This window comes from Nymphaea colorata, chromosome 9, assembly GCF_008831285.2.
Source record: "Nymphaea colorata isolate Beijing-Zhang1983 chromosome 9, ASM883128v2, whole genome shotgun sequence".
NCBI lineage: Eukaryota > Viridiplantae > Streptophyta > Magnoliopsida > Nymphaeales > Nymphaeaceae > Nymphaea > Nymphaea colorata.
In genome coordinates, this window is record NC_045146.1 from 7,278,426 (window position 1) to 7,304,274 (window position 25,849).

General features: G+C 35.7%; 1 long non-coding RNA gene across 4 annotated transcripts in view; it reads left to right on the forward strand.

Annotated features, from left to right (window-relative positions):
- The window catches only part of LOC116259970 (uncharacterized), a 43,306-nt gene extending 17,804 nt beyond the window's left edge, over positions 1 to 25,502 (forward strand). Inside the window, exons 5-9 of one of the 4 annotated variants that reach the window (XR_007574221.1) lie at positions 4,068 to 4,160; positions 4,292 to 4,393; positions 6,240 to 6,455; positions 7,038 to 7,149; positions 14,565 to 14,997. This is a non-coding gene — a long non-coding RNA (uncharacterized LOC116259970). Of the gene's footprint in view, positions 1 to 4,067; positions 4,161 to 4,291; positions 4,394 to 5,847; positions 5,963 to 6,239; positions 6,456 to 7,037; positions 7,150 to 14,564; positions 14,998 to 25,250 lie in introns of those variants that run through there. The other 3 variants (XR_007574222.1, XR_007574220.1, XR_007574219.1) reach the window with 3 other exon arrangements.
- The last annotated feature ends 347 nt before the right edge of the window (positions 25,503 to 25,849 follow it).

Here is a 25,849-nt window from a genome sequence, read left to right on the forward strand (position 1 = left end):
GAAACCTTTTGCCTTGAGGTAGAGGATTTTCTCTAAACTGTGAAACCATCCGCCTGAGAGCGTTTCAGAGTAAACTCTCTGCCTCAAGGTAGAGGGTTATCTTTGGTTTCTGAAACCCTCCATCTCGAAGCAGAGGGTCGAAAAAAGGGATTCACCCATCAATATGAGGATTGATAATTTTGAGCGCCTTTACCTGAGGTAACTAATCCAAGGGCTATGCTTATTCTTGATGCATTTTGTTTTTGCTTAAACATTTTTTCATTCTAAATGTAGTGTGGTGTTTGGAGAAAATGTTGAAAGATTTGATGTTTCAAATTTTTGAGAAAGTTTTGAAAAATCGTTTGAGAGTATAAACCATTTTTGATTTGGGAGATTTTCAGTTGGGAAATCTTTACAAATATCATTCAGAAACCTTTAGAAGATAATGTGAGTATTTTGAAGATCACTTTTGAAGTCGATTTAGTGTACTAGTAAGAACTTAAGTAGGTTAGATTTTGCTCTAATTTGGTTACTATCTAGCTAGAACTCCACCTCATCGTGCTTAAGTTCTTTTAGAGAGGTGCTTATGATCATTTGTAAATTCCACAATTGAATTAGAATATATGAATGCATTGACTCTATATGATTGAAAGCAAATTATTTATTCTTACCATATCATTCATCTAAGGGTATCATACACATTTAGATTTATTTGCACACTCATCCTAGATATTCTCATGAAGAGGAAAAAAAAGTTGAAAGTGAAATGGGGTTGTAGACCATCAAATATGATTGCAACATTGGGTCATTACTTGAGTTTTGGACTAGGTAAAGTCCATAAATGAAAATTTAAAATCTTAGATCTTGGGAAAGGAATATTCGAAAGAATGAAAAAAGAAATGAAAAGATTTTAATCCAAGAGGAATAGGGAGAGAGAAAAGAAGATTTTAAAGAAAGAGAGAAGAAGATGAAGATTATAGGGAGAGAAATATTGCAATATAGAGAGAAATAGAGAAATATATATACATATACATACTTATATATATATATATATATATATATATATATATATATATATATATATATATATATATATGTATTCGAAAGTTCGCAAAAGAAGATATTGATTTGAAGAGAGAGATAAAAGATTATAAAGAGAGAATAGTGCAATGCACATATTTGCTCATATATATATATATGTATATAAAAATTTATAAAGGAAGACATTGAATCATAGAGAGATGAGGATAAAGTGAGAGATTCATATGCATATATACGTATATAACATGTATATACGCATACGCATTTTATGAAAATTAAAATCTAAAGGTAATTAAAGCATGTCTAATTTCAATTTTTCTTGTAGGCCAGAGAGAAACTTGGACTCATGCAAGAACCTAAGATAAGTCTTCAAGGCCTCATTGAAGAGAGCTCTTATTTTCAAAATTCCTTTGAAATCATGATTCCAAATTATTTTTATATGTGAGCATAAAACAATAATCATTTCATCTATTATAAGAAAATCTATTCCTCCTACCATTGGGTATAAAAGAAAACCAAGTAGTTGAAATGGAGAACAACGTAAGAAATCTCTCATTGGGATCCCTAATAGGGTAATTAAGAGAAAAGTTAGTTGTAAGAATATCATGAAAATGCATTTTAACATGTACACATTCGTAAAAGGTTTTTCTAGGTTGAAAAAATCCCAACCTCAAAAATCAACATAATAATAAAGAAATCCCGATCCAAGTACTCATTCTCCCCCTTCATTCATATATAAAAAAAAATCAATCAACTATGCATGAACTTCTCAAAACAAAGCAACATTCAAGAGAAGAGAGAAATATGTTTCAATCCTAGAATGAAACCTTATTGCACATTCTTATGCTTTCGATGCACTCAAGAATAGCTCTTGGATATGAAGAAGATATTTGAATGTTATCTTGTATGACCATGGGGAGATGAAGAAGGGAGAAAGAAAGAAAAAGATTGGATTGGAATATTGATTACATATCTCTAATAAGAATGATTTTAGAAAATAAATCTCCTACTTCGGATGATCCTAAAGCTTCCTCGAATGGGGCTCCAAGGTGATAAAGATGTCACTCCGAGAAGCCTCCTCATGCTTCCTAGGAAAGTGGAAGTTGGAGAATTGCTCCCAAGGTTGGAGAAGAGGAAGAAGAGAAGAAGAGAAGAAGAGAAAAATGAAGAGAGAACTAGGGGAAAAACTCTAGGTCTTCAAATGAGAAAACACTAGAGATTCCCCAAGGGTTAGCTCTTGCCCAATAGAGAAGATTGTGAGGGTATTTATAAAGAGTTTTAGAGTCAAAACTCAAAATTTAAATTTTTTTGAACTTAAATACATTTTCATGCAAATTTTAAACATTTTTGAATCATTTTATTTTTTTAAAATAGGTTTTCACCAAGTGGAATTGGCCCTTAATCCTGTAAACACCCCTTTTGGGGTGTGGACAGGGCTAATGCCCACCCATCTGACCAAAACCGCCCCCAAGGGAGGTGGTTTTTTACTCAAAAGGGGGCCTACGCAGTGCGCACGCCCTCCCCCGGTGCACGCTGGGTGTGTTTGCACTGCCAGGTGATAGCGCCTGGTGCGCTGGTGCCTGGTGCTAACACATCTAGCATGGTTGTGTGTTGCTTGGCCAAGCACCAAGCAGCGTGCTGGGCACACGTGTGAGGGTGAAATGCCGCCCATTAGTGGTTTATTTTGGACCAATAAGAGATGGCTGTCACCTCCCTGGCCTCAAAGGGGTCCACACACATAGGCAAAACATAAACATTATTTTTTTAAAATCCATATTTTAAAGGGAAAAATAGTCTTTTGTTATAATTAGAGTCATTTTGAGTGATTTGGGGCCCATTTTAGATTGGGATTGGGTTTGTTTGGGTGCCAATGCATTCTTTGAGGTTTAACGCTCAGATCAAGGATTGGATGGGTAGTTTAGGCGCCAAGCAAATTTATGGCGCAAAATTGAGATGCAAAACAAAGGGAAGGTCTGTCCATGAGCGCATGGCACTCGATGGTATCCAAATTTGTTATTTTTGCATCGACTTTGGATTTTGAGTTGAAATTCTTGATTTGGATCCAAACTTTGGTTTTGAATATAATTTGAATCCGATAGCAACTTTATGGGTCCTATTTCCTAGTTTGGGCTTACCTTCGCTCGTGGGGTTCAGTCACGGGCCTTGGCTATGTATTTTAGATCTAGGACTTGGATTTAGATCCAAATCTTGGTCTAAAGTTGGATTTTTGGATTTAAATTTTGCATTTGGACTTAGATATAGGCCTAGGGATCCGTTTTGGATCAACTGGTCATGAATTGGATTTTGATATAGATACAGAAGTCTGTTTTGAGTTCAGCTTGGGGTTGGAGTTCAAAATTAGATCCTAATCATTGTAAAAATGGTTGAAATAATTGAGAATCTTGTTTGAGTAAAATGAAATACAGTCATCTGGAAAAATTTGGGGGTGATAATAGTTATGCATTGGTTACTCTTCATTTGTAGGCCAGTGAAAAGTTTTATTTAGAATTGAACAAATGGCAGCCCATTGGTACCAAAGCACATTACTTGAGTTCATTTATGGGGATGACGGCATGAGATCCAGAGATGACACAACTACACTATTTTGGTTGGAAAATATTGCCAGATTCTTACTAAGACAATGTTTGGCAGCATGTTAAGGTAAAATAAGAGTTCAATTATTTGAAAATGTACTCAAATTTTAGATGTTACTAACATAGCACTATTGTACAGATCATTTGTTGGATGTAGACAAGTATGACACTGAAAGTACGTAGTACATGATCGATCAATTGCTAAAACCTTGGGTGATAAAGACTTACTTAAAAATGTAGAGAAATGGGATATCTAAGTTATGAAAAATATATAAAAATTACAAAAACATTGATAGAACATTTAAGCCATTGTCCAAGTGACATTCCTGCAAATCAATGGGCGACCTTAATGTGCCATTTTGATCCTCATAGTTCAAAGGTTGGCACATGCTATATTGAATTTTTTAAAAAATAATTGTGTATATGTTGTAAATCTAGTGATTGTCATTGCAGGCACGGAGTGTGATAATTACTATCAGTCGTTCAAAGCAAAAGTTCCCTCATACAATGGGGACAATGAGTTTTGCTTGTTTTTGTGTTGGAAAAGTGAGTAATGGACAATGAAGTTATCTTTCTAAAGTTTTTTAAATTTATTATCATCTAGTTTAATAAAAAATCTTCTTGCATTTAGTCATTTATCGTAGTAAATGAATTAGTGTTACGTTTTTGTTGTACAGGTGAAAGAGGGTGAGAGTGAACCGTCATAGGCTGACATTTTTGTGATGACTCATACAAGCAAGAAACAAGATTATCATAATGCAGAAACGAGTAAAATACTTGTAAGTTCTTGAAATTGTTGTTTGTGTTGTTTGTTAATTCCAAACTAATGCATACACATGCAAACACCATTTTTATAGGGTAGGATTGTGGAAAAAATTTCAGCATTTCCAATGGGTTCAGGGATGATGCCTCTCAAGATAATACTCTTATCAAAAAGTTTGAGAAATGAAAATGATGGTCATGTACAAATAGATGACTTAAGGGATTCATTCATCAGATTTTGTTTGGTCCAGCTCCAACATGATCTGAACTAGTTAAAAAAAAATGCAATGTTAACTGCAGAAGTAAATGCATTAAAGCAAACGTTGACATCAATAGACTCTCAACTCGATAAAATGAATAATTTGGCTGGTCAAGTTGGAAGAATGAATGAGTTGCATGCTCGGTTTATTTCATGGATAGACATGTCCAGCAACCTCCTTTGGTGGTGACATGTAACGTGGTATTTATGTTTTGTAATTTACATATGTCATGTTTTCTAATGTTCTTTTAATATTAATTAAATTATTTATCTTTTTTGTCCTGGCAGTTGCATCATCAACACAATGGGCTTTGAAGCACCAAGATACATGGTGCATCAAGTTTCATTTTTTTTTCATATGTTGCAAATCATGAAGGAAATTTTTTTGATACACAAGTATAAATAGATGAATGATAAACTTTCATAGCAGTTTTCATTAATCTTTCATATTAATACTTTTGTTTCTTTGGATGAACATGTACAGAAATAGTTTAACTCATATTCTTTTGAACTCATGCGAACTCTTGAAGCACTTATGACTGAATGGATAGTAGTTTGTGTTGTTTGTGAATCTGTTGTTATAACTAAAAGAACTTCAAAACCTTAAATGCTCTCTTCACTTTGGCTATGACCACATGCACATGAAGCAAGTGTCCCTTATGCTAGAGGTATTTGATGATTTTTAAGAATTTGTGTTTCAATTTCTACTCTCTTTTTTTTAGTGACAGTACCATATTGCTACCTCTACACATTTGGTAAAGTTAAATCTTCTTCCAACCTTCAGTTGAAATGGTTTATAGTTCAATATTTTCGTTGTGTATGCTTATTGCCAGAACATCAAAGGTAAGAGCAGACTTCTTTGGTGAACCAAAAAAGTGGTGTCTGTTTTGCACTAGGTACTGAGTTAAACTATACAATCTAAGATCAACGTACACAAGGAGTTCATTGCTGCTTTTCAGAATAATCTGTTTTGGTTTAAGCTTGTTGGTATTTGTGTTGATTAACATGGAAAATTTATTGGTCTGGCTCTAGACGAGAATTGGAAGAATGAATTCCGCTAACATCATGTCTTGAAACACATTCTTAGATTATGCCCTAGATTTTTTGGGTTATGCAGACCCCTACAGATTTGACTTATCTTTGTTTTTTGGGTTATGCAGACCCCTACAGATTATGCCCTAAAATTTTTTATTTTTAAACTTGCCATTCTAGTTGCTGTACCTAGAACTGGAAGTGGGAAGTAGAAGAAGAATCAGAATTGAAGTTAGGTGCTATGTGGATCCTGGTATAGCTAGGGTTTTGCATACATTATGCTGATGGAGGCCAGGTAAGAATATGCATTTACCTGCATAGCCAGATCTGCAAACAATATGTAGATGGAGCACATATTTTTATGTAGATGAATTTATCTAGACATGATGTTGATCTAAAGAAACTTAATGCTGAATGTATTTCTGTTACTAATAATTTACATTTTTCCAAAAGAAAAAATTGCAGCAGATTTCAGTATTGTAAGTATTCTTGCAATTATTGTGATGCCAAACCAAGATTATTGAATACCTTAAAGTTGCTGAATGAATTTCTATTCTTGATGGTTATATCAGGCAAAATATACTTTGAGTTCGGCATTGGCACTATTTAAGCATACCAACTCAATGCTATGTATCATGACCTTGGCAACTGTCCACAAGCAGTTTGCTTATGTAAGTGTCTGGTCTAAGATCATTTTCACATGTAGCAAAGAACTACATCATGGAGCTTTCATTTGGAGGAGAGCTCAGGAGAATGAGGTGGATAAAGCAATCCTCGTGATACCCAAGGTAAGTCAAGTCTGTTGAGCTTGAGAATGGAAAGCTCTGATTTATTTTAAACTTAGATAAATGGCTTTGAACGTCCCAAGGAGTTGGTCCTTACAATGTTTTAATTGCATCTGTTAGCCGATATTGTTATTGATAAATTTTGTCATTGGCATAGCCATGAGATATTTTCTCTCCCTTGGAGAAAGTTTGTAGAATCTTAGAGGTGCTGAAGGTAACATGTGAACTATACAAACCATGGCTTCTACTGAACAAGGGAATCTCTGGAGACATGATCACCCTTCTGAAGGAATGTTCCTCAAAGTGGAATCAGTCTGGACTGAAAGAAGCAGTTACTACAATTTGGTGTCCCAGTTTTGAAGATGAAGAGAATAAAAAAGTGTTGTTGGAATCCATTGAATCTCTTCACTATGTAGATCTTGTTTTTGTTCAAAATTCTATGTTCAGAAAGCCACATCATCGATGTCATCTTTCTTTGCTGCCATTGAATTGTTTACATGGTAGTCATACAAACCAATTGCTACTTAAAATTTTGGATTACATGTCATGCACAAGCTTTAGTCATTGTGGTTTCTTCTTGTTCAGGTATGAAATCGGCTTTATGAAATGGGCAGCAATTATTTTTGAAGATAGTGAACTTGTGGGCGAATTTGATCTTACCTAAAATGTCCTCAGTTGCCTCAAATTCGTCTTGGCAGTAAGTGTTGAATTATAACAAAATTCCAACATCACTTTCATTGGTTTGTCTTTCATTATCCTCTACAACATCTGCTTCAAAGAGCTGCAGAAGTTATCTTTCAAGCTACTGTCTTGGCAGTGTCAGTGACTGCTCAACACCTTTCTATCTCTATTTTCCCCGATCCTATCACATATTCATTTCTTGGTTTCTTTATACTAGGGTATCATTTTTTGTTCATCCACATTTTTTTGTGTTACCTTGCTTCTACAAATTTTCATGCTTCTGAGGTTTCGATTTAACCTTTTAAGTGCCTTGTGAGGCAATTTATGCTTTCATCTTAGTTTTAGGGTTCAAGAAGTCACTACAACAAAATAGCATAGCTTTGGCATTAAGATATGGTCAGCTCTAGTATGCACCAATTCAACAAGGTTGTTGTGGGAGTGCCTAGTCCTACAGGTGAGGGGTGCCTATTAGCCCTTTGCCATAGCCTTCAAAAGCACCATAGCTTGAGCGGATTGGTGCTTTTTGATCGTTTGGTCCAGTGTAACATCTCTAGTGTTTAATGGCCTAGCACCTCAAGCCTCTACAACAATTGTTAAGGTTGTGTAGTGCCAATGCCAAGAGCTTTGGTGCTCCATTGTTGAGTGTCAGAGAACAATGAAATTTTTCTGTGCAAAACCAAGTGAAAGCCATTTCACGTGACCCCTGAAGCTCTCATGTCTGCCTAGTGAAGCCTAATCCTTTCAATGTCTTGGCCCCTCAACCCTCTGGTCTCTCTAATGACCTGACCCCATTGGTCATTTTCTCTTTCACTCTCTCCTATTTTTCTTATTGTTTTTGGTTCGGGATCTTTTATGTATGCCATTTAATTTGGATTTCGTGTGTATTTTGGAAGTTGGGTGTTTGTATAACTCATTCTAGCTAGTTTATTTTGGATGATCATGTTTTTCTGCTTGGGAGTTATTTATTTAATGGGAGAGCATACAAATTTGTCAATGCAAGTTCTCAGTTGATGGGGAAAGAGATAAAGAATTAGGGTTAGCATACCCCAACACATAGAATGCATTGATTCGTTCATTGTTGATCCAAAGTAACAAGAAGAATTTCTTCCCTTTTTGTTTTCTATTCTTTTATTCTCTACTAATACGGTGATGATATGACAACATTTATTCACCTTGGCTTTTTATATTTCAATAGTTAGTGTATAAATAGGATCTTTTGGGGACCAAAAATGTTGTCTGTTGTAAATGTAACACCCCAGAAATTTAGTCACATACTGAAGATTGTAAGGGATTTTTAAGGGCTTATAAATGGAGGTCATTAATGAGATGATTGTCCTAGTTTCTAGCCTTTTTTGGGTTGGAACTGAAACTGCTAGGGGGCGGGTTGGGATCCGCCGAACCAGGGGCCCGAGCCCAGTAGTGGGTTGGGGTGTCACAGTGGTATCAGAGCAGTTTCAACACTCGAACCTAGGGTCCCACATGCACGGACGCATGTGCCTTAAGGGGGGTGGATTGTAACACCCCAGAAATTTAGTCCTGTATTGAAGATAGTGAGGGATCTTTAAGGCCTTATAAATGGAGGTCATTAATGAGATGATTGTTTTGGTTCCTAACCTTTTTAGGGTTGGAACCGAAACTGCTAGGAGGCAGGTTGGGATTCACCGAACCAGGAGTGAGTCGGGTTGTTATAGTAAAAGCTTCACATTTTGTAGGCTCTTTTTTTTTTTTTGAGAAAGATGTAAAGACAACCAATTTGTAGGTTTTTTATCATGCTGACCACATTCCAAAACATTTATTATTCTGAAATCCAAACTACATTGTGTATAAAAGTGCCCTTTTGTTTAAATCTTATGTTTTCATGCCATACTTTGTGTTTTCTTTTGTGTGTTTATCCACATTCATGTCATCTGCTCTACGTTTGTAATGCTTGAGTGCTGAGCAAATGGTTTACTCAAACAAAGATTCCCATTTTTTTCCTTTTGTTCAATAACATGTTTTTTCTTTTCCCTCTGCTCTCACTTTCATCCAAGATTTTGGAGCATTTTCTTACTTCTGGTTTGTGAATTTTAGCATTGATCATCTAGCTTAAATTAGTGCCATCCACAGTTGCCACAACTAAGGATTTATTACTTCCTAATGTTGAAATGATAAAATTTTTGTAAAATTGCTTTCCTTTGTGGTATTTGAAATTTCAAATGCAATAAATGATTCTAGGACAGCTGGCCTATACTCTAGCCTGCTGAATTTTGGTTTTAAAGAAAGTTCTCACTTGGTTGATTATCTAGGAAAAGGAGATTACCTGATCCTTTTTGCAAGGAAATTCTATTGGCAGTAGAAGGCAGTTGTAGTAGTGATGGAAGCAAGGGACCTTAGTTGGTTAGTTGGTGATTATGCTTGCAACTACTTTAGTCATGGTAATGTTTTGAAAATAGGTATAGATAATTTTATAAATGCATGAAATTGTGGTTGGGCTTTAGATGTTTGAGAATGAAGAGTTGTGAAGTGTGTACGTTCCTCTTACTAATTGGAGTATAAAGAAAAAATATACATTTCAAAACATTATGATGTTTGTGAAAAAATGACACAATCTAGCAAAGGCCTAGATATCCGCTATGTGCACAATTTCAGGAGGAAGTTGGAAGCATATGTGTTATATAAGGAGGGTGGTCACCTCCCTCTTTGTTGTTGTAGAATGAGATTTGTGTAAACATAATAATAGGATGTTGATTCAAATGGTGTTGAATGAAATAAAAAAAAATGTGTGGAGACTCTCTGACTTCTTTTGTCCAATGAAAATTCATGATTTCTTACTTAAATGCATGACATATATATAAAGAAAAAGTTATGAAGGATGTTCATTAAACAAGTGAGCAAAGGTGACATTTCTAGACACATTTCAATGTTTTTCTTACTTAAATGCATGACATATATATGAATCCACTCTTCAGAATCATATTGGTTGATTTTCTCTATTATTATCTGATAATAGCTAGCAGGGAAATAACTAATTTCCAAGGGAAGCCTCTCCCATCTCGCGAGGTCTTACGAGGTCAGTTATGGGACAATACTCATACAAGGGAAGAAAAGCCAACCAAAGGTCTCTTACCCTTCTTTCCTCAATAGCTTCAACCTCTGGTGGAATGTGTAGATAACCATTGTCCATCTTCAAGAACCCACCTCAAGGCAAGACATCTTCATATCACTTATGCCATAGTTATTAGCTAAAAAGGTTTGTTACACTATGGCTGTTTTGATATCAATTCTCCACTTTTACAGCCACTATAGTTACAAATATAATGTAGGATTTAGCTACTCAGACTGCATCAAGACTTTTTAGAAGAAAGGGAAAAGGGTTTGAAACCTGCTGCATGAGGACAAAATTATCTTGAAAAAATATCATGTGGGTCTATAAAAAATATAACACCACAAAGTACGAAGCTACTAATATATGCTTAACACTTAATTGCATTTATATAGTTTAATTTAATCCAAGTGATAAATGAGAAGCTTCATCAGTACTCTTGTATGTAAGATTGCTAAGAGGGTAATTGCTTTTCTGCAGCCCTGATTTACCTTTAGTTTCAAACATGTCCATTGTATGACAAGTTGCGCTATGGCGAGGCAGGAAGCTTCACGGTTAAGTGTTGTTGCTCGTAACTACTTATTGCTGCTGATGCAATGGGTGAACATTTGTACATGTTTCCATTTTTACTAACTCTTTGATAGTGAGCATCATACACAAAGTAGTTGTCCTAATTTTTACCATTCACATAATTTGTGAGAAGGACAAGGAAGCCGATGTGTGGATGGTGGCAGTTTTATGGCTCAGTGCATCTCCAGTACGGTGTCTTCTTTTGAAGCCATTATGACCTCCATGACTTGCAGCTTCTACAGAATTAACAGCTTATCAGCTGACACCACCACTTTGTATTTTAGGCTCAAACCATGGCATCTAGTAGCATTGCATTAAAAATCTTGTATCATTTAATGTTTACAGTTTAAGGAGGGTTGTAAAGTTTTACAATCTGTGGAAAATGGAGGTTCGCAAACATTATTTGTAGAAAGAATGTAAAGTCTTACCATGGTTACAAGTGCTATACCAGAAATGCTATTGACTTGTTGCTCTAAATACTAGCACTTTAGGGGATGCCATATAACTTTTTTTTCTGGCACTATTTTTAGCACAAGAACTATGCTGCCATAGAAAAAAGCAGTGGTGGTTAAATATCTGGTGCTCATGGTGACACTAAGATAGTACAAGAGCCGATGTATACTGGCACACACCAAAGCTGAAAAGCATTTTTATAGAGAGTTAAGCAAAAATTAGTTGGAATTCTCATGTAATTTTGGACCAAAGAATTGTTTAATTCAAATGCAAAGTGGCTTATCTAGCTTTGACGTTTTCAACTTAACACGTTTTTCATGGGGAGTATATTATGTTTGTAAAGAATGTGGATTTATTACTACACCCATGTGGACCTTAATCCAGAGTGTCCTAGATTATAACCATAACATACAAAATTTTGAGGAACTATTGCTTCAAAACTGCATATAAAAATGTACTGCATTATTCTAGTGAATCCCTTTGACTAATGACATCACATGTCCATATTTTTGTTAAAAAGACTTAGGGCCTGTTTGTATGATACCCCAAAACCTAGTTTTGTGGGTGTTTGGATGACATAATACAAGGTTTCTTGCAAACCCTGTTTTCAGAAAATGCTGTTTTGACATGGCGATGGAAAACCAGGACTGCCCAGGTTTTTCATCCAAAACTGAGTATGTGGTAACTAGTGATGATAATTTTAAGAGCAAGAAAGAGATTAATGCATGTGTATATTTTAAAGGCAAAGTTGACAGTTGCTGAACAAGGTGAACAACAAAAATTAAGGTTTGTTTGAGGTTTGATGGTTTGCTTTTTATCTTGCATGCAGGGAATTATTGGAATCTGGTTCATATCTTGTGGGAACACCAGCCTAAAGGATATTAAGTATCTGCATGAATGTTACATTTCTAGTTGGTGATATATTGTGATATGATAAAATACTCTTTGGTGGTATAATTTTAGTAATGTTGATTAAGATGGGCTGAGATGATCAGTTATTCAATTAACTACTAAAATAGGATTGCTTTTTCTTTATCCACCTGAGGTTTCTAACACTGTTTAACTAATAGGCACACATACAAACACACTAACTCATACTGGAACTGTGTATAACTTTTAGCATGACACAGTGTAAGGGTGCCCAATTTGTTAAGATTGTAGGCACTGAAATTTATATCTTAGAATGTTCTTTTCCTTTTATTTGAATAATATATATATATATATATATATATATATATATATATATATATATATATATATATATAACATAACTGTATTTAGTATTCAACTGAACTTGTTTTTTTCTTTTATGACAAAAACCAGATTATGAAATTGAAAAGCTGGCTTTTGCCTTGTCATCCAAACATGCAAACCAGGTTTTGAAAACTCATTAAAAAACCAAGTTTTGTAAAAACCCAGTTTTTGAGGGTGTCATCCAAATGACCCATTAGGAGTTGCTTTGTCTAGATGGCTTAAACTCATTGGAGTTTGCCCATATTTATTCATTAGCATTCTTCAGACTTGTTTTTTAAATATCTTGCTGGAAGCCTGAAGGCGATGTTAAACCATTTCTCTAGAATTGTACCTTGAAAGATTAGTACACCTATTGTCTTTAACATCAGACATTTTTGCTCTACTTTTTCAACATTAAGAAAACAATTATCAAACACTTTAAGAGGTGGTCATTGTCTATTTGTTACCTCATAACCATGCAGACATAGAAACAAAAGGCAGATGGTATAATTCTTGTTCTTGCTCTACTACTTCACCATTAAGAAAACAATTATCAAACACTTTAAGAGGTTGTCATTGTCTATTTGTTACCTCATAACCATGCATACATAGAAGCAAAAGCAGATGGTTACTCTTTTAATGTTAGTTTATGCCCCTAGAGACGGCACAAATGAGAAGCTAGACATGACTCATGAGATTTCTTCTGCAACATTAATTTGATAGTTTGGAATAGTACACTTTATTTCATGCCAATATTCATGGCCATGCATTTTAAAGCTAAGACATATAAAAATCTTGCTTATATTACATGTTATTTTAGAAATTGATTTTTTATATAACTGTCTCTTGCAGTAAATGGATCTTCATATGTACTAGTTCAAAGTTGCTTCTCTCTTGTGAGCTAGTACTCATGCCTAAATCTATTAACGTTAGTAGATGTCAGATATTGAAAGAACCTAATGTGACACACTGACTAGTAGAACTCTACTTTGTCTTTCGGTAGAAAGTAGGAAAATTCACTAGTCACCTAGCGAAGTGTGTAATGCAAAAGTGTGCATCTTCGCTGGTTCTTTTCAAGTTTATATGATGCCCACAAGTTTGGCTGGTGTGCATTACAAAGTTTTATTTTCTTTTGTGCATGCCTAAGACGGTTGGATGTGTTGTGGGTGACATAGATTATCAAGGCTCTTTAATTTTCATTTACATATTTACTTTGAGGTCCACATAGTTGTTTGCTATTATGTTCTTATTAGGGTTTTCCACTGTTTACATAGTTTTGAAGTATGCTGGTTGGAATTTACATGCTGAATTCTATCTGGTTTAGTAAATTTAAGGCCATTATCAAGAAAGCATGGAGCTGGATGGTATAGCCCATTTGCAATAGCCAAATCTAGTTCTTTGTTGTTTAGTCTCTATTCCTAGACTCGTGTGCCAATCCAAATTTTGTTGATGTATTAATGCAAAACCAGAAAATTCTTAAAAGATTTGCATCAATTGGAGATGAACGAGATCTTTAGAACTGATACTAATCTACAAAATATAGATGAATGATTGATTACATTGTGCAATTTGTGAACAATATGTAGAATATATATTGCCAATTAACTTCAAATTTATTTGAATTTCTTTTTTCATATTCTCAGAAAATTACTGTGCTATTGTAATATTGGATTCTCGTTATCTTGAAATTGGTTAGATACCAAAAATTGTTATTTGTTGTAATTTCTTTTCATTCGGTTGAAGTAGAAGAAAGAGAGAAAGGGATTTGTGGCCGGTAGGTTAAGAAGTGGTGCTCTCCATTATAGTTTTGCTTGTGTTTATACTCGAAATAAAGTTTATTTGAACTCAAAATTGCCTTCCAATTCTATAGCTTTGTGGGACTGTTCTGCCTTCAAAGCCTGAGGATTTGTGGGATTGTTCTGCTTTCAAAACCTTGCTCATGAAATGCATATTTATGAGGACCATTTTTCATATATGTTGTACTAGCAAGATGATAGTTCTGATGTCCAAGTTGATGTTAGTTGGAGGTCTAGTCATAACTTAGTTTTTCTCAAACTTCCAACAATAGATACTTTAACTTTATTAATTGTCAGGAGGAGGAGGTCAAAGGGATCAACTAAAGGGTAGCAGAGGAATGGAGGAGGAGCAATCACAGACATGGAAGGGAAGAAAGGTAGCTTCCTTTTTCTTTTCCTACCACCACTCTCCTCTTTCCTATCTTCTCCATTGTCGAACTATTACCTCACTTCGTCATTCCCCGATTTCCTCCAACATGCATAGCATCATCTAGTTGTAAAGATGCTTCTTGTTGCTGTCATAGTATTTTAGAAGAGGAAAATAATAATTTTTTTTTCTGGAGTTGCCATCACCATATTCATATGACACTACCTCTACCTGTTGAAATAACCTTGAAGAGGAGGCTCACTTATAATGCTTATTATCTATACATTGTCCTCTTATAACTAAATAACTAAATGCATAGAATGAACAATATTTTGGTAAATGTAATCTCATCATTGAAGAGCCCTTTTCTGCTCATTTTACCATTCCTTTTTTGCAAATAGATTGCATGATTTTGTTGCCTACTTTTAATTAAGATGCAGATTCCAAGTTTGGTTATTGTTGATGATTTGGTCTGTGAATATTAGTGAAATACTATTTTCTCTTTACCATGTTCATGTTTGATTTTGTTGTCTAACAAGCAAGAGAAAGACTGAATTTGTGGGTTGTTGAAGTCCAACATTAATATTTAAATGTCAGAATTTCAATTGTTTTATCATCAAATAAGTCTTTTATAATTCTAAAATTAAAAGTCTAGATTGTTAAACACAAATACTATGCTTTTTTCCCTCAGATTTGATCTGAGAGGTTTCCGAATCTGTGATAAGAATGTATGACCTTTTGATGGTCATTATTACATAATGTTGGATTTATCTCTCTTCCTCCCATGCTACAGAGTAATGTAGTTGGCATGGTAGTTGTCTGCAAGGTGAGTCTCTTAGTTCCTATCCCTTCCTCTCTCCCACCCTCTCTCAAAGTTGCTTTCTATCATTGGCGTTCAGATTAATAAGCACAAGAGCAAGCTGTCTATAATAAATGGAGATCAAAATCTATGGAGGAAGGCTGAGCAAATTTTTAGTTGACCTATAAGTGAGTTCACTTTCACTTATTTAGGGCTGCCTATGCAACTCTTATAGATCATAAAAGTGGCCTCTAACCCCATTTTAGATAAGATTCAAAAGAAGCTCTGATCATGGACGGGTACTTATTTATCCTTTCCTAGGAGTACTACTTAATCATGTGCTAGCCATGGTTCTATCTTTTTGTATGTCGGTCTACATGCTGCCCACAAGCATAGACAAGAATAATAATGATATTGTGAGGAGATTTCTATGGTCTGGTACCCTCAACGAAGACAAACACCATCTTGTTCGGTGGAGGAGGCCTATCGATTCCAGCCTTACAGCTGGTTAACGCTAGTCGTTTGTTCTAATAGCATTTGGGTGCTGGTACTTGTTAATCCTACCAGCCATCATAAAAGATGGAATCAAGGCAATCACATGGCAAATTAGACTCTCAATCAATCACATACAAGTTGATCCCTTACCATGGTTGCAATTTCTTCTGCACCTTATGAATGACTTAGAATCCACATTGCCTTAGTGATGGGTCCAAGCTGCAATGGAAATCCATGATATTGAAAGAGAGGTCGCTTACTAACTGTTGAAGAGCCAACTAGAAACAAAATGTGAGCTCCTCATTCTCAATAATGACGAAAGTCTTTGTTTTGCTATTGATTGGCTATAGGCACAACAAATAGAAAACCATGAACATTTGCTATTGAGTCATGCTACCACAATGCAAATTGTCATCCACATACTGCAACATGTATCATGTAGAATCATGGAGCTCCATTAGTTGAAGATGAGATGCAACAGATGCCCTTTTTAGAAGTATGAATAACCTTTCTGCAAACAATGTTGAACAAAAAAAGGGTGTTAACACCCCAAATTTTTTTCACCCTAATCGATTGAAGCAATGTCAAAATTTTACAAAAGAATTGTGAAAAATTGCAATTTCAAAGTCAATTTCGAATCTAAACACAATTTAGATTCAAATCATGAATTTGATTCATGACACGAATCTCAATGCAGATTACGAGTCCAAACTATGTCCAAATTAGGATTTGAAATTTAAATCCAATTACAAATGTCATTTGAAATTCAAATCCAATTATAAATGTCATTTGAAATCCAAATCCGATTGCAAAATTCAAATTTCGATTTAAATATGAGAATTGGATCTAATCCGGTCTAGAATGCTATGTGGGACCCACATGTGGGCCCCACCTAACTCGTGTGGTCAGAAGCCCACCCTTTTCCAAAAATATCTTTCCTCAATTAAATAAAAAAATCATTTTCAAAATTAAAAGAATAAGGGTTGAGAGGAAAAGAGAGACATTAATCTCTCTCCCTCTCTTAGTTAAAGAAAAATCAAATTCTAAAGAAGCAGTAAGTGTTAGAATTAAACTCACCTAACCTACTTAATCCAAGTTCGTTTGACCTAGGTGCACCCAAATGTGGTGCCCATTTCAGCTAGGTCGGTCGCCATGAGTTCAACTCAGTCAAAAGGGTAGGTCTACCCCACAAACAAATTAGTGGACAAAAATAGACCTTGACCGGATTGAATCTACTTTGACTAAGCTTAGTCAAAGTACAATTTAGCTCAATTAAGAGCTTTCTTAGCTCAAATTCATTGAATTACCTCAAACAAAGTCAAACTACTTGCAAATGAGTTTTGACTTTGGTCAATTGGTCAAATTTGACCAATCTAGACAATTTTGCCCTTCTATGATCAAATTGCGATTACAAAACCTAACTTAAAATTTTATAAAAGGCAAATATACATTTGGATTTGTCAAATGAATAAATCAAATACCAAATTAAAATTTAATATTTTAAACAAAAGTTTCATTCAATTGAAATCCATTTTCAGTCAAGTTATGGACAAAAATAGCCTTTCTTAATTAAATTTGATAGAATTTTTAAATTTTAATTGAATTGTCATAATTCAATAACATTTAGAGCTTGACAACTAGGTTTTAACCTAACAAGCTCAATTTCAACAAAGAAAAAAATAAATAAAATAAAATAAAGTAAAACCCGATGTAATGGCATTTTCATTCAAAATTTTGGTCAAAGTTGGTCAGTTAGGTCTGAACCAAGGTTGACCATGCCTAGCCCAGCCCACCTAGCTCATGTAAATGAGTTAAGAGTGATTAATTGGAGTCATTAAACCCTATTTAACTTATTTTACAAGTCCCCAAAGTCTTAAGTAAGTTTCCAATGTGAGTTAAGAAGGTGGTTGAACCCTTCTTCTCTTCTATATAAACCCTCCATCGGCAACCAAGGGGGGGGACGAATTTTTGAAGTTTCATCAAGTTGCTACAATCAAGGAGCTAGGAAGGGGAAGCCAAGGAGGAGAAGGAAATTTCGTCCAAGCCCTCTTCCCCCCTCTCTCTCATTCTCTTCTTCATTTCCCCTATTCTTTGTATCAAGTTTGCTAAGTTAGGTTCCTTAAGCGAACCTTTAATTAGGATTTTCATGGAGAGAAGCTTTTTCTTCCCCAATGCAAATTTCAGCAAGTCATTCTTCTTCTTCTTGCTTTGCTAAGCTCGAATCCAAGCTAGAATTCTTGTTAAGGATTGCTTGATTTAAAAAACAAGTGAAGAAGAAGATCAAACATCAAGACCGACCGCAAGGTAGGTGATTTTAACTCATTGCTTATCTACTTTAGCTTCTTGTTGGTTCATTTTAATTTCAGCAATTCGTGGGAGAGGTTTATTTTCATTTATTTTATAGCTGAGAATGATGTCCATCTAAGAAAAAACTACGATTAAATGTACATGTTAATGCATAATGCATGCATGAGTAGGTTTTTATAAAAGATGAATCCATGAATCAAATTTTGAAAAGAGCCTCAAGGCCATGTCCCTTTCAAAATTTGATTCATGGATTCATCTTTTAGAAAAACCGACTCATGCATGCATTATGCATTAACATGTACATTTAATCGTAGTTTTTTCCTAGAAAATGAATCCATGGATTCAACTTACCATAAAACCATTTTAAACTCCCCACCATGAGAGAATCTCATGGTGAGAGAGTGATTTTACTGCAACATATATGACAAAAAAGCCTATTAAGGATGGATGGATTCTTATGAATGTAATCAACCTTTGCATGGCGAAACTAAGGACAAACTAGCTTGAGCATTCGTTCATGTCTTTCTATTTAAAGTCATTTTGTTTCATGTTTTTTCAATTGATCAAGGGTGATGGGGGAGATTAGAAACAAGTTTTCAATCTTCCTACATAAAAGAACCCAACCATGAATCATCATGATTCATGAGTTATGCGGTCCCTTGATTAAATTTCATTTTGAAGAGTAGGATATATATATATATATATATGTGTGTGTGTGTGTGTGTGTGTGTGTGTGCAATCTCTTGTTAAAAATCATTTTTCTCTTTTAAAATCAGGTCGGAACACATTTCTAAACTGGTTTTTAAAAAAAGGGGATCATTTTGTTGATTTTAGTAGTACAAAGCTATGAAATCATTTCATTTCATCATAAATTTTTTTTTATTTTCAGCAATCTATGATTAAAGTGTGTATAAGTTGTTAACATCATACCATGATTTAAGAATTAGCTTAAACCTTACATTTAAAATGCTAATTTTCAGCCACAAAGTGTCTATCCTTTGAGGAACAACAAAAAAATATCTAAACCCATCCAATCGGCGTCCTAAAACACTTTGTATGGGCTGATGATTTCATTCAAAAAATTTCAGATTTGCATTGGATTATTCCTCTCCTAAAATGCAGAAAATTTTTATTTTTTACTTCCTCAAAAAAAGGATCAACTAATCAAAACTTATCTCAAAAAGTGGATGATTTCATTGGTATGAAATCTGAAATTTGAATAGGTTTGAAAAACTTTTCGTCTCTATCTAAGAAACAAGCTCTCTCTTTTGGAATCAATGTCCACAATTTTCAGTTATTTTAATCAGCCCAAAATCTGATTCTTTTTTTTATTTTGGGACAAAAGTGGATGTCATCCATGTCTCTATATATTTTAAAAACTGATTTTGACATCATTATATTTTTCATCATTTTGATGATTTTATGGTAAGTTTCATGCTTATGAACTGCATCTTTAACATTTGCACTTAAGAATATGATAAGCACATTTAGAAAAAGTCCTACATTTTAATTAAAATAATCTTTATGTGTAGATTGTATGATATGTAATGGATTTTGAGATATTATAAGAGAGTGAAGCATGAATGTTCCAAGTGAATGAATTTGAGAGATTAGAAGAGAGTGAAGCATGTATGTATCATCTTGTTTCTTTTCTCACTTCATGCATTCACACTCACTCAAAACCAATATCACCACATGCATTTTCTCAAGAAATTAAGTGATCCAAACTTGAGTTGCAAAAGGTGACCAAGTCATATTGCAACAAGAATTTGTAAACCTCACTTAACCTTCAAAGAAAACACAAGCAATGCATTCATAATCTTGGCCAAACTATGTTTATAAAACAATACGTTTTCTAACAATTTGGAACTTATGTTTCATACAAAGAATGAACTCTACCTAATCAAATCCCAAATTTCTAATATCTTAGACCAATCCATACGATTTGGCAAAGGAGAATTCAAAATCAATTTTGCTTGTTAAGATAACTTAGCCATTTTTCAAAAAAAAATATATCATAAGATGATCACAATTTCAAACCAAAAATTATCTTGAGTTCACAACAAAGAACTCAATTTCAATATTTAAAATCCCTAATAATGGATTTCAAAACAAATGACAAAACAAAGGTTTTCAAATCAATTTGAAAACCTTTCAATCTTCAAATAACTTTTCAAATCATTTTCCAAGGAATTTATTTTCAAGAACAAATCAATTATTCAAGATGAACTTTGATTCTTGAATCCAAAACCTCAATGCATAAGCATATAGGATTTGCATCAATAACTCGTACATGATCTAAATGATCCTTAGTCCTTGGTCCAATTACCCCTATTAAAGGTGGCAGGAACAGTTGGACCTCATAACGACGAATGGATCCTTTTCTCTTGAAAATTTTCCTAAAAACCAATTTAAAAAAAAAATTGCTTATTCGCATTTCGACGCCCCCGAGAACGGGAAGGGGTGTGAACAAAGGGATAGTGGGCATCCATACTGTAAGCCCTTGTGGCATTTTAAGTGGTCACCATGTTGATGGCTAATGGAAATAGAGGCCTACACCAAAGCGAGAAGTGGTTCACTTCATTTGTGCCATCGATTACCAAAGCCTATGTGGTGCAAGATTTGGAGAAGGGTGCTCCATCGGGCAATGCCGTAATCTATCTTCAGCAAATAAGTATTGGCCGGACAACTTCATGAAGGGCACTAGTTCTCATGCAGAGACATAACCATGTTGTAACTGTCTGCCCCGTATGAAGGCATATTGCATGGACCCAATAAACATCAACATCACCTATGAAGTCTATTAGCAAGTATCTTGCTAAAATAGCCCAGAAGGAAAAAATGTCTATAGAATCAGTCTTCTTGGAAATAATGGCTAGGTTAGCAACATCTAGTTGAGCAAAAAACTGGGCATTCTTGTAAAATTTTTAAAATATCCGCTTGAATTCCAACTTATCGACCTACCAAAACACCTTGGAAACATCAACATGGAAGCCATTGACACCAGGGGCCTTCCAATCACTAGATGTTTAATTGCAAGGAAGATATCTTGCTTGGTGAAAAGTACAACATGGAGAATGCCTTTTGAGCTGAAAGGGAGGTAAAACCTTCAGCCTCTAACAAGCCACCATCTGCCACATCCTCCAAATAAACATTAATAAAATCTTGTGTAACAGCACATAGTGCTACAGCTCCTTCATTCTCACACTCAACCATAAAAATTGCCCAAGTGTGCTTCTTGGAAAGGTTACATGTGGTCATGTTGTAAAAGAACCTATTGTTTGTATCCCTAACACACAACCATGTCATGTGGTGTCTTGCCTTACATTTGATTTCATCCCTTGTCCTCCATTCAGTAATAAAAATTGGTAGAACAATGATGTGCCATGCCATGGCAAGGAGCATATCTAATGCAAGGTCGGAAGTGGACCCCTATGTCTTACATATTTGTGCCAACTCCAGCTCTCAAGTATTAATATGGCCAAACTTGTTAACCTGGTGTTGGGTTAACATGACCCTTGTAATGTTGGAGAGTTTATAGGAAACTCTTAAAGCCACCCTCCAGTCATGTGGCAAAGCAAACCATGCTTGCCTGAAGACTTCTTGAACCCTCACACATGTAGCCACTATTGTTCAAACCTGAACTGACGTGATGGCCTAGCAGTTAGTTTCCATGAAATGATGAACATTTCATATCTGATATGGACTAGTAGATACTGTCTCATGTGACAGAAAGAAATAAATTCAACATGTTAGTAGAAACAAATGTCATATCCAACATTTTGAATGAGGGAGTGATCACCAAGAGTACCGTGTACTAGAAATGAGAAGTGGATAGAGGTGACTGGACTGCGTGAACTCCTAGAATTTCACAATAGATGGGCTATGCTGCACAAGAGGATTAACATCATCATGTGGGAGCTGGTATTTAACATCTCCTGCGAAAATATGAACATTGGGAAAGTTGGCAAGGAGGCAAGACAAATCAGCCCACAATTTCAGTAGCCTAGCAGCTCAAACATACCATAAATAGCCACAAAAATCCCCACTCTTGTATCAAGAATGCATTGGATGGAGATGAAAACAATACCCCAGGTCAATCATTTGCACCTGTATGTCTGGCCTAGAGAGGATCAGAATGACCATACATATCCTTCCACCGAATTGTATGAATTAATCGGCACATCTCCATAACTGGTCCACATATTTTATTTCAACAACAGTCATCTTCGTTTCACAAAGCGACATAATGCATGGCAAATTTGCCTGATCCAACTGGCAAAGAACTGGCGCTTATGGGGGAGGGGAGGGGGCATTAAGCCCATGGATGTGCCAGTAAGGACCAATATTTCTGGAAAGCAGCAACCAATAGAAATAAACCTTTGGCTTTTATGATGGAAAGGTTTCTTGGTAGGCATAGGGTGTGAATGAACATGTCAAGTGTTGCGATTGACTCCCAGAATTGCAGACTGAATCTAGAACCATGACAAACCTACCAGCGAGAGCATCCATCTACCTGTGTTGGGTTGTTGGGGTGACGACCTGAATGGAGGCCAAGTAGTCATGAACTGAAATTCCCAATGGTAACTATTGATTACGAGAGGAAGATGAGCATGGGACAAGGCATCAAGGCCTTGCAAGGCAAGCAGAGGGGGAGAAGGGAGAGATGGGGGAAGTTGAGCAGACATAGAGAAAAGGGGCAAAATGCATGGTAACTGTTAACTGCTTGAGCATGGTGGAGAATATGAGTTGTCATGGGATAAAGGGAGAGGTAGATGGTGAGTATTAATGAGCTAAGCAGCTTCACAATTTATGAAAGCAAATGATCTGAAGACCCCACCAGCCCTTGGGAATGCTCACAAGAAATAATCGGCAATTGGGGATCGAAAGAGTCACCAACATGCGAATGAGACACCGTTAGAGGTGGATCTGATATGCTAGGCAGTTTCAAGATTCCAGTGGAACCGGAAGGCATAGACAACAGAAACTGGCCAGCATTGATTAAAATCTAGTGAGGGTTGGATGGGGACTGGGCACCGGGTTCAGGAAGAACCATGTGTGGAGAATTCCAAGAATGCGCGTGATGGGGGTGCATGGGCCCAACAAAGAAGAAGCCATATGTTTGGTCGATGAGTTCTTTTTGGTGAACAAACAGCCGCGGCTCACATTCTTGGCAACAATGGAAGCAGTTGCGATGACAACAAAGCTCCAACATGACACACTTACCACAACACTAGTCACCTTGCCTAGGGTGAGTACCTTGAATTTGGCTGACAAGGTTTGACATCTATAATTGCCATGCTTAGTTCTATAGAAAAAAGATAGTGCAAGTTGGATTGTGATATTAAGAACCTTGAGTGTCTCCTTCCAGATTTCTCAAACAAACCAACATATATTACCCAAGTGCGAGAATGTTGCTACGACAGTGGTGGCACGACAAGCATGCAAGAAGCCACTCTAATCACAACAAGGAGAAGCCATTAGTGACCACAAAAGTACCTCTCAGTGTTTTATATATATATATATATATATATATTGTCAATGGTGACTCTAGTTATCGAGAGATACCTAGCCATCTAACCAGGGCTAGATGGATGATTGAGAGAAAACCATGGAACTAATATTAAATGATGAAATTGTTCATCACCTTTTTCTCATTGTTTTTCCCTTAACCATCCATCATGTTGGATCTCAGACAGTCCTGGTGTACAAACTAGCAACAAAGTAATGTCGACTTTTTAAAAGTTAGAGTCACTATTCAATTTTCCTATAGAGAGAGAGAGAGAGAGAGGGAGGGAGGGGGGGGGAGGGGTAAGACAGAAAAAAGTCGACATTACTTTGTTGCTAGTTTGTACACCCAAATGAATACCTTGCCCATTTAGTGCAACGGTTTTTCCTTTTCCTTTTTTGGTAGTGAGGCAAAAGGAAGAAGAAATATATTCAAGACTACTGTTGGCAAAACCTTCTCAACAAATTATGGTTGATTTATTATAAATAACTATAAATGAACAGGCAAACAAAATGAGACGCAAGAGACATATAAAGGCATGTATGCGACAAGAGAAGAAGAAGAAGAAGAAAGAGGAGGTGTAGTCAAGCAAGAGCGAAAGGTACCTAGGCAGCGGAAGGGAGGAAGACCTCTGCTAGCAACTTCGGCAATGACAACTTTTGCAGCTCCAGTGAAGGGAGAGGAAAGAGGAGAAATAGAGTGAGGAAGAGTGTTTGGGTAGAGAGGAAAGGGAAAAAAAGAATGGAAGGGTTCAACGATTTTGGTAGAGATTGTTTGGTGCGGCTGAGGAGAGCAACTAAGTAGAAAAAGAGCAGCAGATGGAGAATGCAAGAAGCATCTGGGCGAGAAGTGCAAGGGGTAGTGGATCTGTATGCATCATGAAGAAGGTAGAGGGAGGGTCACAGGGGAATGAGAGAGTAGAAAAGAGTGCGGAGAGAGAGAACAAATGAAAGAAAAGACATTTTGTTGGCCGTGACCTTGCCCAATTGTTGAGTGTTGATCTAGGCCATCCAATCTCTCTAGATTGGACGAATTGGTACGGTTGGTTATACCATTGGGTGCAATTGATTCCCTCTATATTACACACACACACACATACACACTCTTTGAGTCGCATGCATTAACATTAACTTCAGATGTATAAAGAATGAACCCTTTGTGTTGGTATCTTAGACACAACAAGTATTCTATGTTGAGGATCCGATAGACAATGACTGACAATGTTGTTTGGAGAAGCTATTGAAGACAATAATAATTATAATATGGATATACACACTTTGTCAAGTGCTGAAGCTGGTAATGCCTATTATGATACTAATTGGGTTAGTGATGATCGAAGGGAATTATGTTTAACAGTTGGTATGGTTTTGTTGTTTGGAAAGTTACTTGTAAATACATGTCCAATTTTTATTGATGAATTCCTTCAATGCTCTCTTCATTTTTCTCTCTGTCTTATGTCAAGTTCTCTATCTGAGATTGGGTATATATGTGTTTGTTGTGTTTCAGATGGCAACCAGACCACAATTTATGCCATCAACATATGAGAATGAGGGGCACAAAAGAAGATGATACTTGCAATAAAGGTTGTTCGTGTATGCATGTATTAATTTTGATGTAAGAACTTTCATACACTAAGTGGCTCATTTTTTATGATAACCTAAAATGGATGTTATAGAAACCCCAGCAAGAAACACGTATGGAGTTACTCGAGTTCTAGCCACTGCACAATTGAAAAAATAGGAAGGGTTCCTTTGCGCAAGTGGATAATGCATGAATACACACGTCTTTATAGATATTGGAGGTATGGGTGCAAAGTTTCAAACTGCTTGCAGCTCAAGAAGCACGTCACACCCAATTCAGGTTGAAATACAATATTCCAACTAACAATTGAGAATCAAGTATGCAATATTTTGCTGAAGGTAAGTCCAAGGTATATATACATCGTATCGCAAACTGTAGTGAATATATGTTGATATTTTATAATGAGATTTGGCATTGCATGAAATTAGTGAAAAAATTACAAACGCACGTACAAATCAAAATTTCCAACGTACCAACAGTACACAAAGCTTTGCAAGATTTAAGGCCAAATAGGTAAATTGTTA